Source organism: Miniopterus natalensis, chromosome 17 (genome assembly GCF_054644295.1).
Source record: "Miniopterus natalensis isolate mMinNat1 chromosome 17, mMinNat1.hap1, whole genome shotgun sequence".
NCBI lineage: Eukaryota > Metazoa > Chordata > Mammalia > Chiroptera > Miniopteridae > Miniopterus > Miniopterus natalensis.
Window position 1 is genome coordinate 35,673,262 of NC_142097.1, and position 15,102 is coordinate 35,688,363.

The window sequence follows — 15,102 nt, forward strand, 5'->3', positions numbered from 1 at the left end:
ATTGCAAATTCTACTGGCAACAACAAGGAAAGACTGTATTTCTTCTTTGTGAACTCTGATCATTTTCTTTGTCAGTAAAGCTTTTCTTTCTTTGGGCTGTGACAAACTTTTTGAAAACCGGTAAAGAGGTAGTCACATATTAGTGACTTTAGCTCCCCCTGCTGGCCAAAAACTTGCTACCATGATTAAGACCTACATTTAAAAAAACAGTAGGCTACAATTACAAGCTTGTCCATTTTCTGGGCTGTTGCTACAAACACAATTTATACACAATGATAAAAGATAAAATGTTATGTGTATAAACTCATACTTAACAGATCTGTGATGCAGGAAGTGAGAGGGGACACCTGATCACTAATGTATAAAAACTAATTTCACAAGGAATTCTAAAATACTGCAGTATTCTACTGAATACTTGCCGAATGAATTACCTGGTTGGAACATCACAAGTCTAAATAATATCCACTTTCCTATACTTTATTCTAACTAACGTGAAAACATTCTAACTACCATATGACACTGGGTTGTCAGCAAACAGGTCTCACTAAGAAAACAAAAACACCTATGCCCTTCATTATTCAGTGGAAAATTATTAAAATACAAACAAAGACCTCTTTGCCTTATTCCAAAGCTACAAAGCTGCTCACACTGAACAGACTGGATCCTATAGTTCCAAAGGGTAAAGCTAGGATTGGTGAATGGATGTAGCAAATTCAGCTTTTCCACTGATACCCCCCTAAAGATATACTCCACAGACTGGGCAATGTAGTCCTCAGACTACATTAAACACACATTTACTAAGTGCCATCACACAGCAAGCATCATGATGACAAAAGACAAGACACAGCCCTTACTCTCGAAAAACTTAGACTAGCTAGCCTGTGAGAGAAGCAAGCAGGCAATCACTGTACACGAGAAGTGCTAGGAATGTACACACACTTAAAGGCCATGCCAGGGTACATAGGAAGCTGTGTCAGCTACAGTTGTTTTTACTGTTGTTATCATCACTGTTACTTTCTGCTACAGGGCGGAGGCCATTCTAAACAGAGACAATTGCTTGTGTGAAGGCCCAGAGACCAGGAGCAACAAGGTGCACAGAAGGAACTTCAAGCAATTCAGCACCGCTGAGCGCAGAGTGCTCAGGCAGGCAGTAGAGATGACCTGGCAGGACCCAGGTGTTTGGCAAAAGCATCTGACATTTACTTTGAAAGCCAGGTAAGCCATGGGGGAAGAGGCACATAATCATATGATGAGATCTACATTTTACAAGGACAGCAACTTGGAAGGCAGTCTAGGGGAATGATCAGAAGGTTACTGAAGGTCATGCAGGCCAAAGGTGACACAGGTGTGAACTCAGAGGGAGAAGTGGAGGTGACTAGGGAAACATTTCAAGCTAGGATCTCAAGAACATGGTGACTAAAATGCCATAAGTAGGAATGAAGTGACTGGATGGGTGATGGTACCACCCACTGGGACATGAAGATAGGAAGTGGTTGAACTTGGGGAAGTAGGTGATTAAGTCACTTTAAAATGAACAAAGGACATCCAAGCAGAGATGTCCAGGAGGCAGCTGTGTGTATGTGATTGGAGCTGAAAAAAACACATTTGCAAATCATCAGTATATGGATGGCGAGACACAAACGTGTCTAAGATGTCCCCCAGGAGCTGGACAGGGTAGGGAGAAAGAGCCAAAGTAAGGCAAACACTGGTGTGAAAGAGAAAAAAATCTGCAAAGAAAACTGAGAAAGAGAAGCCTGGCTCCAGATTCCATGTTCCATCTCACTCTTCCACAACGCCTCTCAGAAATGAAGACAAGAGGCCAGGAGGGACCACAACCACCAGAGCCAAAGGGAATGGTCCATAGTGTCAGAAATACAAGGAGGCCCCAGAAGATAAGAACATAAAGGGATCCTCTGAATTTGGGTAACAGGGATGAATCTATAAGGACAGTTTCAGTGGAACACATGGGTAGAAGCTAGACGGGGACAAGGGGACAAGGTTTAAGGGTTCTGTATTCTTTAAAAGTGAAAAACACTAGAGTGTTCTGATAAGAGGTTGAAAACTGGCTGGGAAGAGACAACTGTCTGTCAGAGGTGAAGGCCTGGCGAAGGGGTTGGAATGGGGAGGAAGGGGTCAAAGGGGATATCTGTAATACTTTCAACAATAAAGATACATTTTATAAATAAAATAAGTAAACAAACAAATAAATAAAAACAGAACAGAAAGGTCAGCAGCAGCCAGATCATCGGGAGTCTATATTCTATGTTTAAAAGTTTGAATTTTATCCTAAACACAAACAGGAGGGGAACAGAAGCAGAGGGCTGACCAAATCAATCAGACCAGAGCAATACCCTTAAGGCCTTGCTATTTCTGGGGTAACCCATACTGCCTACCCCAATGTCAATTTGAAGTGAAATGTTCAAAGATAACCATGCCAAGCTTTTCAAATATGGCATCTGATTAAGATGTCTCTTTATTCACAGAGGGAAGGGGGTGTTAACTCCACTTTACTGGTATCCTTACGGCCCAACCCCCTAGAGACAGATAGACACCTAACCCTAATTCTTACAGATTAAGGAAATCCCAAGGTTCCATCAATTTCTACAAAGGATGAGACACAGAGAGCAAGATGTAACCTTACCCTAATTTTTCAAATCAGAATTTTACTGATACCAAAAAGAAAAAGAGTAATCTTACCTTCTAAAGTTTTAATTTTATATAAATCTAGTTTCAATAACAAAAATCTATACATAATTAAACATAAGTGCATGAGAAACCTAAAGAAATAATCTTCTTCTTTAAACCATGTTATCAATTTGAACCAAAATTTTCATTTTCTTTGTATAGGTGTTGAGGGTCTGCCACTCACGATAAATGATACATCTGTGGGGCTGACAAAGCTACTGGATGTTGTTATGGGTTAAATTGTGCCCCCCACCCCCTAAAAAAAGTTAGTTTGGACTCTTACCCCTAGTACCTCAGAATGTAACCTTAGCTGGAGATTATGTCTTTACAGAGGTAATAAAGTTAAAATGAAGTCATTAGGGTGGGCCCTGATCCAATATGACTGTTGTCCTTTTAAAAAGAATTTTTTAACAAAAAGACAGACACACACACACAGGAAGAACTCTATATAATATGCTGTAAGGAACTACCAGAAGCTAGACGAGAAGCCTGGAATAGATCCTACCCTAGCACCTTCAAGAGGGATGCAGCATGCCCCCTGCCCTTACACTTCGGCCTCCAGATCTGAAGGACAATAGATCTCTGTTGTTTAAGCCACTCAGTTTGTGGTACTTTGTTACAGTAGCCCTAGTAAACAGGTGTCATGAAGAAAACTAGCAGCTACTGTTTACTGAGCACAAACCAAGTGTTATTCTAAGCACTTGGCATCAAGAAACTCATTTAGTCCTTACAAAGTTTACTCTAGGATCTAGGTACTATAATTAGACCCTTTTTACAGATGAGGAAACACCAAGGCTCTAAGAGGTTAAGGAACTTGCCCCAAATCAGCCAGAGCCACCACTCTTATCACTAGGCTATAAGGAACTATTATTAATAGTAGTTCACTAAGCCAGGCACTAGGTCCTTTACCAATATAATATACACAACAACCTCTGAAATAAATGTTAATATCAAAGGAGGGCCCTATCAGAGAGATTAAGAAATTGCCTAATATCTCACAACCAAGAACCATGACAGTGTATCTAATTGCCAACTTGAAGGAATAAACGTAAAAATATTCTTATATTAAAACTTTAAGAGCAAGTGAAATTTTTAAATGTCTGACCTTATAATTCAATACTAGAAATACACATCTATAAATTCAAAATTCTTCAAGATCCCAGGAGAACATGTGCATGTATCCCTTCAGCCATTGGTCAAGGGCTGTTTGTGCTCAGCTGTGGCGCCTTACTGTTTCTTTGACTTCCAGACACAGGAGAAGAAAAGGTGTAAGGATTGAGATACTGGGTTTTTTAAATTTTGTATTTAATTTCCTGACTTTGATACAAACAAAAAAGTATTAAAAAACATAATACAGTGAAATGTCTCCTTCCCACAATGCGTCCTCTGCCTGTGCAGTCCCTAGACTTAACAGGTAACCAGTGTCACCATTTTCTTGTTTATTCTGCTAAAGTTTTTTTTATGCATACACAACAAACCAATACAAATTTCCTTCTCTCCATTTCTTTCTTCAAAACACACATCACACACACACTGTTCTGCATCTTGCTTTTATCACCTAACTGTATATCTTGGAGACCTTTCCATATCATACTGAATTATATTTTAATTGTCCTTTTGTTTGTCAAGAATACTTTTTGCTTGCTTTCATCATAATTCAGCCTAGCACACAAAACAGCCAGCAGTCCCTAAGAGCCATGTGAGACAACTGATGGGCGCACCGTATCACACATCAGACTGTCTCTTCTCTCCACCTCAGCTTCACTTTGCTCTTTTCTCCAACTCATCCAATTCTCCTCCTCCCCCTTGTTCCTCTCCCATCTCACCCATAGCCTAATCCTGACAACTGGACCTAGAAACAGCAAACACCACTGATACTGCTTAGTCATGGCTACCAAAAAAAAAAAAGCTGGAGACCACTGATATAGATAGAAAGCAGTAAATCATTTCCATGGGAACTTCCCATTAACAAGAGTGCCTTCAATGGAGGAGTTTCTGTTTGGAGTTATTTTTCCTTTGTTACTTAGGTTTCCTTTGGTCCTTTGGTTTATGAAAAGGGTGAATATTGGCACTACTTTCTAGAAGCACGGAAACAAGCACATACTCAGGCCTAACATTTAAGTTATGCCTGATTAAGAACTAGAGTTCATTCTGAAAAAAGATAATCAGAAACAAAGCCTAGAAACTACAGAATATGAACACTTTGGCTCCAAAGTATACATTTTGATTAGACTACCTTGTTTTAAAAAACTACATATATGTTTTTTAAAATATGTTTTTACTGATTTGAGAGAGAGAGGAAGGGAGAGGGATAGAGAGAGAGAGAAACATCGACGGAAGATAGCCATCGGCTGCCTCCTGCACACCCCTGCTGGGGATCGAGCCCGCAACCAGGGCACGTGCCCTGACCAGGAATTGCACCAGGGACCTCTTGGTTCACGGGTCAACGCTCAACCACTGAGCCACACTGGCAGGGCTACCTCTCTTTTTTTTTACTTAAAAAATAAATAGCTGTAACCTGAAAAGACATCTTAGGAACATTCTAAGGATATTTACAACTAGAGAAAGGGAAAAAGTTCTCTTTCCCTTTCATTTTCCATCCTGCAAGTTCAATGCTCTTCCCCACAAAAAGTGCTTGTTTTTCCTGCCCAGATCAAACAGTATAACTTTTAAGTTTGTTTTTTTTTTTAAGTAATAAAAGGAGGAAGAAAATGTTAGCAAGTAAAAAATTTGTTTAGATTTAGAAGAGGTTTTCCACTAGCAGGGAACATAAAATTAAGGCAGCCACATAACTGCATTCATAAGCAGTTAACAGGTGGACACTCATAAGGCACAGAGCTCTGACTTCCATTCTGTGTCCCTGCCAAGCCCAAGGGCTCTAGTACAACTTCAGGGGTTACTGTGAGACTACAGCTAACCCCTGAAAATATGAGTTTAAACTGCGCAGTGTTTTTTCCCACAAATACAATTTTCCTTATGATTTTCCTAATAAATTCCTAATAAATTTATTGTAAATATTCCGTACATAACATACAAAATATTTTAATCAACTTTGTTATCAGTAATATTGTCAACAGCAGGCTATGAGTAGTTAAGTTTTGGAGGAGTCAAAAGTTATTTGCTATTTTCAACTGGTCAGCAAGGGGGGGGCAGCACCCTTAACCCCCAAGGATGTTAAAGGGTCAACTAACTGTATACTATAACACCCCAGGTTCTGCGATTTAGAGGTAAAATCTTAAACAGCATAAATACCTTAAAAAGCAGGCCTCTATGTAGCTAATACATTAGTTAAAACCAAGGTGACTATAAATAAAACCCAATACACTGATCCCAATATTCTTGGATTTCTAGGGAACCAATACCTGCTGACAGCTCCTTGCCTGCTTCCTAAAGATAACAAAGGCCACTAGGTCCTGGTGCCAAATACTCAGTGCCAAAGAGAAATACTCTTGTACAAAGTCCTCCAATTCCTAAGGGTTCAGAATCTGGTTGGGTTCACCATGCAACCATTCCAATTCTACAGGGAGAATGGCTGGAAAAACTGTTGCTCTGACTTCCTTTATACTAATATAAGGACTCATTATCCCACAATAGCAGCTGGAACATAAATGAAGATGAGAACTCAGTCTACATTTACCTAAAGATTTCCAACAGTCCAAATATTTAGTTTACACAGATTGCATTATTCTCTGATTTATTCAATGTATTAATTTGGAATTCTGCAGGGCCGATGACCACACAACAAACGATCTAACTACACTAATATCTAGATCCAAAGGAAGGCAATCTGTACCACCTGGCGAAGCTGGTGGAGGGTTTCCATCACTCCTTGTCTTTCCCTCTCCACCGTTCCTCCCACTTTCCTCCCTACATATGTCTTAAGCTTTGCCCCTCTGCTTAGTCTCAATGGAGTGTTCTGTGGCCATCTATGTACAAGAGACTGAAAGGAGCCAAGAGACTAGAGAAAAACCATATCAATGAGTGCTTTTTCATCTAAAGATCTGTCCACACTGCCCAAAAGCGGTTTATCCTGTGAGATGAAATTTGGCACAAAGCGCTACCTGTTGAGAAAAATAACGTAAATTCCCATGCAAAGGACTACAAAACAGCAGGACTCTCTAACAGAGCTGTACACATCAACCAACAGGTCTTAGAATGTCCTAATATCCTATATGAAGTTTCAGAGTAAACAAATAGTTAATGACACATCTTTTGTAACACATGAATCAGCTACAGATTTGCAAGAGTGGGACACGCCCTAGTACCTATAACTCTAAAGTACTTCTTTGAAAGTGGACCTGGATGTCTGAATTGCCAATCCATCCTATGCAGATAGGAACAGAATTTTACAACTATGTGGGCTGTCATAATTTAAAGTTAAAAATATTAACACATATATATAACACATATATATAATGCAAGTTAATTTGAGAACTTCATTAATATCTTAACTCCAACAATCAAGAAACGTAGCAACACAAAGTAAGGAATAACCAATCAGTCCTAGGAAGCAAGCATGATAGTTTTTGAGGGGAAAGGCATGGTTAAAGAAGGTTAAAGAATTGCAAATTTGAGAATTAAAATATTCTCAATTCTTTTTTTTTTTTTTTAGCAAGAGAAAATAACCAAATTTAATACATACACATGTACGGGAACCCCACATACATGAGGGAGTCAGACACCCCACAAGTAGGAGAGATGCAAGAATATTCTCAAGTCTAAAAAATAAATGAGCCTTTAATTTTAAAATAACACATCTTACCTTAAGAGGCATCCAAATAGCATTCATAGTGTCAGGAATAGTTCAGACAATACTCAAAAATGAGCACGAAGGGGGGTCTCAGTAATCCCTCAGTCACCAAGTATGAGCAGGTAGGAAAATTTTTTATTTCAAGAAGGTATCTGAAAGAGAAGGCTTTGATTTAGACTTAAAAAAAGATCAAGAATAAGCAAAGAGATTAAGCTCTCTGGACAGAGATGTTAAGTACTGTTGCCTCATCACCCTAAAAAGAAGTACAACACAGTCCTCTTTGGAAAAGGGCAACTGTGGGCATGTGTATATCCATATATACGTAGAAATAAACTACATAAAGGTGAATTAAAGATGTAATATATATTTTAGATAATATAAAATTGCTTAATAAGTAGTTAGAAAATGAAAATCCCAGATAGAAAAATAATTAACCATCCAGGGTACTTCATAAACACTACTGGAAAGTGATTTGTTAACTGACCATCTAAAATAGACCCTTTACACCTTTACGCATTTACTTTTATTTAATGAAAACCTCTCTGATCACTCTCACTGTCCTAAATTTTATTAAGTTTAAGTTTCAGAACCCGTTCTACTTAAAAAATTTATTCTTGACTGAAGTGCTACAAGCAAATAAAAGACCGTTCTTTCGGAGAGATCTTTAAAAGCAAACCAAACAACTTAATTTTGAGGACCCGGAGGGAGGCCAGTGTGCCTGGAGGCAGGAAGATGGATTACATGACCTCTCTCGTAGAATCCTTGTTCAAGTCCTAGGCCTAAATGAAAATTCCAGCTTAACCAGTTACTGCTTTGCTTAAAATGGAGGCTTGCCCGAGTAGGGACAAAAATAACAGCACCCACCTCTGTAAAACAAATTTCGAAAAAATCAAAGACTACCATACTCTCATTTTTTAAAGAAAAATTTAAAATAAAATCCTCTAGTGTAGATTTGTTCCTGCTATGCATTTGTCACTTTGGCTTGGAAGACTTGGCATCACTTTCTTTAACGCTCACCGGGTTTTTGAGGGGACGGGGGGGGGGGGTTGGGGGGGGTTGGGGGAGGTAGTTTGACTCTTGACCCAAGTCTCTGGAGGACTCAGGTGCCCCTCCAGGATCCCCACCGCAAAAGGCACGGGGAGAAGAGAAAGAAGGGGACAGCCCGAGTTCCCACCCCTCCCCCCACCTGGGACCCGGGTCCCAAACCTCTCCGCCTCACCTTCCCGCAGTGGGGTGACTCCTCCTGCCCCATCCCCATTGTTAGACAGGGGGCGAGCGGGGAAGTGGGCTCCGGGCAGGGGCGCCGGCGGCCGTTGCCCCCGCTCGCCCGCGGAGGGGCGGCCCGCGGGATGCAGCTTCCCTTCCTCTCCGCGTCGGTCCGTCCCACCTCGGCTCGGCCTTGCGCCCCGGGCTCTGCTCAGCGCCCCCGGCCCCAGGCCCGGCCCCGGCCCGCCCCCGGGCACCAGGCCCCCGACCCTTCGGCGGGCTGCCCGCGGCCCAGGCCCGTGAGCGGGAGCGGGGCGGGGGTCCCTATGCCCCACACACGCGTCCCCGCTCCCCCAGCCCAGCCGCTTCCAGGGCCCTCGGCGGCGCCCGCTCCCCGGGCCCTCCGGCCCCCCGCCTCCCGGCCGCGCCGCCTCCTCGGACTCCCGCGGACGGAACCGCGTCCCCTTCCCCACCATCACCCCTACCGACTCGCGCACCCACCCCCCGGGGCACCAGTGCCAACGGCGGCTCCCCGGGCCCCGGACCTACCTGCACGGCTCAACCAAGCCTAGAAGTGGGGGCGGGGAATCTTCCGCCCTCCTCTGTCTCTCATTGGCCCTCCCGGGGCACATCGTGAGTAGCATTGGCTGACGGCCGATGTCCGTCAGAGTGGTGGGGCGGGACAGCAGGGGGAGAGGGATGCTGGTGCCCCGGCGTCTCTGTCTCTGTGTATCTCGCTGTCTCTGCCTGGGCTTCTGGAAACGAGAGACATTTGGACGGGAGGACTGAAAGGAGGCCGGAGGTGGGAAGGACAGAAATAGGCACCCTGACAGAGCTTCCCACCCGTCGGCCACTCCGAACGCTGCACCCAAGTCCCCTCTAGGTCTCTTCTCCATCACCCCCAACCCCGGCCCCTCACCCTTGTAGGTTCTTCATCCAGGAAGCGACGTGATGAAAACTCGAGGCCGGAAGGCCATAGGGGAGATTTTATATATGTATATAAAATATACACATACAAATGCTTCTACATAAAGTCAGCCCGATATTAGGTCAGAGAGCCTGGAGAGGAAAGGGCACACATCTCACCAACAGGGAAGGACTCGAGATATAACCAATATAAGAAGGAATCCCAAATGACTCAAAGTGCTAGTAACAGTGGTTTCCTCCCGGGAGGGAGAACCGAGCGCCTAAGGGACCAGGTGGGAGGAAGGCAGCGTTTCACTGCACATCCTTTTGTATCTTTGTATTTTTGTACCATTCACAAAGATTCCAGGGGTTTTTGGTTAAGTAATTGATTTAAATTTAAAAATAATTCTCAGGTTGGAAAACCAGGGATACGGACAGGATGGCCGTCGAGGCGAAGTGGGACAACGTGCAGATGTAGGGAGGAGTTTTAGTCTTTAGTATATTCAGATCCAGATACCAGAGGTAAAACCAAGCGGATGTGTTTCAGAGGCAACTGGAGTTAGGGACCTTGGGAGAGGGTGGACAGTCTGGGCTAGGGGAGGTCTGGGGGTCTCCACCTAAATATGGTGGTTGATGACATGCTAAAGGATGAACACCACCCCCCCCCATAGAAGTGTAATAAGAGATAAGAAAAACAATACTGAAGAGGCATGAAAGTTAAGGGAGGAAGGACGGGTTTCTGGAAAAATAGAATAAAACTGCAAGAACCTCACAGGTCTTGAGACTCACTTCAGGGACCCTCTTTAGGTTCGTTCAGTAAGAACGAAAGCCAAGAATATATCCATAAAGCAGAGTTCTTAATTTTTTCATACCACAGACCCTTTTGGCAGTCTGGTGAAGCATATGGTCGTCCTCTCAGAATGTTTTCAAATGCATAGAGAACATACATAGGAGTTCAAAGGAAAGCAACGATATTAAACTATGATTTTTTAATTATATTAATGTATTTTATATTAATGTATTAAATAATAAGACCTAATAACAGGCCTAATAAACACCATAATTTTGAGGCTATAAATGAGCATAAATGATATTTCAAGACCTCTGCAACAACTGTAATATATTTGAAAAATGTCTGTGATTTCTATTGGTGACAAGATCACAGGTACTGCTAATACTACTTGGTTTGTTGTCTCCATTTGTACTTGAAGGAAATGCTAATTTTCTGTTACCCTTTAGCAAAAATAAAGGCATATTGCTTTTCCTGATCTAAGTTCATGGATTTCCTAATCTGTGGGCCACAGGTTAAGAAACCATACCCTAAAGAAGGCATCCTTTCCACCCCCACATACCCATGCCAGGCTGTAACCCTTCCCTTCACTCTTTATCTCTTGCTCTCTCTACCCTTTCCCATTTGCTCCAAGTACTCTCTACCTGCAGATTTCTGATGTCCCTGTGACTAAAAGAACAAAGGACTATGAGTGAGGGTTGGAAGAAAGATATATACACGTTGCCTTTCTTCAAAGAAAATAGAGAAAGCTATGTAGAATATAGCAGATCTGAGAAGACGGGGAAAAGGAACCCGGGATGGGGTATCATTAATCCCCAAGAAGAAAAATAAATTATAAAAAGAAACACTTATCAATTAAAAAATAACCTTTTCTGAGTTTATTAATTTTCCTTAAATGCGCCCTAGGAAACATCTTTAGTCTCGCTTTTTATTTCATATATGTGTAAAATGGGGCAGAAAAAATAGTACCTACCTCCTAGGGGTTTTGTGAGGATTAAATTAGTTAATACATAAACTAGATTTAACAAAGTGCAACTTCTAACTACCATTGTTATTATATTTGGCATCTTGTATTCCAGAGCATTCCATGAAAATTTCTGGTATGATTATTTGTATTAATGACATGTATAGCGAATTAAGAGCGATAAGGTGATTAACCCAGAACACTTACTTTTCATTTAAATGCTTCAAAATTAGAATACTCCACTTTGCCGGGCCGGGCGTGGCTCAGCGGTTGAGCGTTGACCTAGGATCCAGGCGATCAGGGTTCAACTCCTGGTCAGGGCACATTCCTGGGTTGCAGGCTCGATCCCCAGTCGGGGGCGTGCAGGAGGCAGCCGATCAATGACTCTCATCATTGATGTTTCTCTCTCTCTCTCCCTCTCCTTTCCTCTCTCTGAAATCAATAAAGAAATATTAAAATATATATATATATATATATATTCCACTTCTTCCAGTTACATTTTCATTCCTCTAGGGGTGGTTGGAAGAACATCAGTGCCTCTTTAAAGAGTTTGTAAACTTGGAAAGGAAATTTTGCTATTACAAAGGGCTAGTTTCCATAAGGCTGTATATAAAGACCTCCTACAAATCAATAAAGACCAGCAATCCTCATACACTGCTGCTGGTGGGAGTGTAAACTGGCACAGCCACTTTGGAAAATACCTTGATATACTCTAATAAAATTGGAGATATGCACACTCTATGTCCTAGCAGTTCCACTACTGGATACATAGTATAAGGAAATGCAGACTTTTAAGGGTCAACATTACTGTACAAGAACAGTCACAGCAGCATTGTTCCTCAGCACCCTAGGCTGGGAACATCCCAAATGTTTACCAAGAGTAAAATGGGTCAAACTGTGGTATCTTTGTACCATGAAAATTAATAAACCATGGTTATATTCAACAACATACTAATTTTTACAAAGCTAATATTGAACACACACACAAAAGCAAGATGCAAAAAACATATACTACAATTCCATCTATACGGAGTTTAAAAGCAGGCAAAACTGAACTATATTGCTTAGGGATACATAGGTGATAGGATTATACAGAAAAGGAAGGAGCCCTGACTAGTTTTCCCAGTGGTTAGGGCATCAGCCTGCAGGGTCTGGGGTTCCATTCCCGCCGAGGGCACATACCTTGGTTGCAGGCTCAATCCATGACCCCAGTTGGGGACCCTGTGGGAGACAACCAATCAATGTGTCTCTCTCACATCAATGTTTCTCTCTCCCTCTCTCTCTCTCTCTCTCTCTCTCCCTTCCACTCTCTCTGAAAAGCAATGGGAAAAATATCCTCAGGTGAGAATTAAAAAGAAGAAAGAGAGAGAGGAGGGAGGGAGGGAGGGAGGGGGGAAGGAGGGAAGGAGGGAAGGAGGGAAGGAGGGAAGGAAAAAAGAAAGGAAGGAAGAAAGGAAGAAAGGAAATGAACACAATAAAAGGCAAATTAACAGGGCAGAAGGAGTTTGGTTTGACTGGGGCAGAGGTTGTTCTTAGGGACAGGCAGTGTTCTACTTTTTGATCAGATGATGGGTACACAAGTATTTGCTCCATAATAGTTTATTAAAAAGTACAAAAAACCTTTTATATATTTTTCTGTGTCTATGATATATTTCACAATGTAAATATTTTTTAAAAAGCATCTCTAGAAAAAGGAACAAAAGATATGACAATTTTTACAAGAATAGAAATCAGAATGGCTCTTAAATAAATGAAAGGATGCTCGACTTCACTAAAAGACATGCATTTAGCCCGCTGGCGTGGCTCAGCAGTTGAGCATCGACCTTGATCCAGGAGATCCCAGTTCGATTCCCGGTCAGGGCACATGCTTAGGTTTCGGATTTGATCCCCAGCAGGGAGCATGCAGGAGGCAGCCGATCAACGACTCTCATCATTGATGTTTCTCTCTCTCTCTCTCCCTTCCTCTCTCTGAAATCAATAAAATATATATATATATATATATATTTTTTAAAAGATGTGCATTTAAAGCTCCACTGAGATATTATTTTCATCTAACAGGTTATGAAGATAAACGCCTTCTAACACATTGTGTCGGCAGTGGAGAGGGGGAAATAACAATTTCTTTACATCACTGGTGAAAATATAAGTTGTTCCAATATCTATGGAGATATATGAAGAGCAATAAGGCAATAGCCATCAAAATTATAAATGCAAATACCCTTTAATTCAGCAATTCTAACTCTAGAAATTTATTCATTCCCTAAATATTTATTGAGCACCTCACTATGTGGCAGGCACTGTTTTATGCTCTTGAGTTTATCTTACTGATATATTCTCTGAAAAGTCTGGATATATGGGGCTATTTATTTCATTATCATTATAGATTTGCTTAGGAGGAAGAAGCCTTGAATCTCAATCAGAGACTACAAGTAAGATTCTATCAGAGCACATTAAATAAAATGAAAAAAGTATAATAAATATTCCCCTACTTCCAATTTTTGAGATAACCTGTGTCTAGATGGTTACTGATTTGTTTGTTTTTAAACAAACATTCTAATAACAAAAGATGAAGAAAATAAAACTGAAGTGCACTTCATTATAGGACTGGTTAAATAAATTATTATTTGGCTCCTGCTCTGTCACCAGGGCTGGCTTCCTGGGCATGTGACCTGTGCAGTCAGTCACACAGGGCCCCACACTCATAAGGGCCCCACACTCTGCTGTTGCCATATTGAAATTTTAAATAATTTTACTTTTGAACTTGGGTTTTATAAATGAAGTCCAATGGGGCAATGAAGCAAATGCATGAGCAAGCAGAGGAGATGTGCACAATTCGGTGTCATGTCACCCCATTTACATAGGCATTTGAGATGCCCCATGAGCACAGAATTCAGGGGGTCTCATAATGCGGGAGCTCAGCAAAATTCAAAATGAGTGCCAGGTATGTGTGTTACATGTATGGTTAAGCCCTGAGAGACCATGCTTTCCATTCAAACTAGAACTCGTTTCCAACCCAGAAAAAAGGCAATCATTCTAAGAAGCATGAAAGACTAATAACTGTATCATATCTTTTCCTTACTCGTGTTATTTCTTTGTATTAGCCAATCGCTGATACTGAAAATTATGACATAAAAGGAAAAGGGAACCCAGAGTCCCTTTTCCTTTCAGTCCTTCGTTCCTTGTCAGTAAGCTGAAAGTGGAGTGCTGGTAGAACATGCCCACAGCAAGTGAAATCAGAACATTTGAGTTAGTTTATCCAGAGTTCCCAATATTCTGGTAAGAACAAAATACATGTGCGGGTACAAGCAACAAAATACAAATTGTATAACTTCAGGAATTCAACATATGAGGTAAATAAATAATCTTTAAAACTGGCAGTGCACAAGATAATGAGAGATGGTAAAATTCCTGCTTGATGACTTAAATTTTTAATTTTTCTTTGCTTAGGTGACATTAAATAACAAGAAACACCCTAACGAGTCAATACAGAGACTATGAAAGGGAAAAGCTTTATATTTTAGTACCTTAAATGGCACTTTTGCCCTGCTTTTTGAACAAGAGGCTCGCACTTTTATTTTGCACTGGATCCCACAAATTAGGTAGCTGGTTCTGTCCATTTCTTGCTAATTTTGTGACATTGGGCAAGTTATTTAAACATTCAGTGCCTCAGTTTCCATCTCTGCAACATGAGAATAATAGTCATACCTATTGCATAGTATCATTGAGAGGAATAAATATGCTAATGAAATAAGACTCTTAGAATAATGTTTAGCTACTATGTAAGTATTTAATGTCATTATC

General features: G+C 41.2%; 1 protein-coding gene across 3 annotated transcripts in view; it reads right to left on the bottom strand.

The window, feature by feature from the left end:
* KANSL1 (KAT8 regulatory NSL complex subunit 1) overlaps nucleotides 1-9,225 on the bottom strand; it is a 137,735-nt gene extending 128,510 nt beyond the window's left edge. For 2 of the 3 annotated variants that reach the window (XM_087826273.1, XM_087826272.1), the window contains exons 1-2: nucleotides 8,655-8,732; nucleotides 7,448-7,587 (exon numbers count right to left, since the gene is read on the bottom strand). The gene's annotated coding sequence lies outside the window, so the exon portion shown is untranslated. Of the gene's footprint in view, nucleotides 1-7,447; nucleotides 7,588-8,654; nucleotides 8,733-9,190 lie in introns of those variants that run through there. The other variant, XM_016204000.2, reaches the window with a different exon arrangement.
* Nucleotides 9,226-15,102: the final 5,877 nt, after the last annotated feature.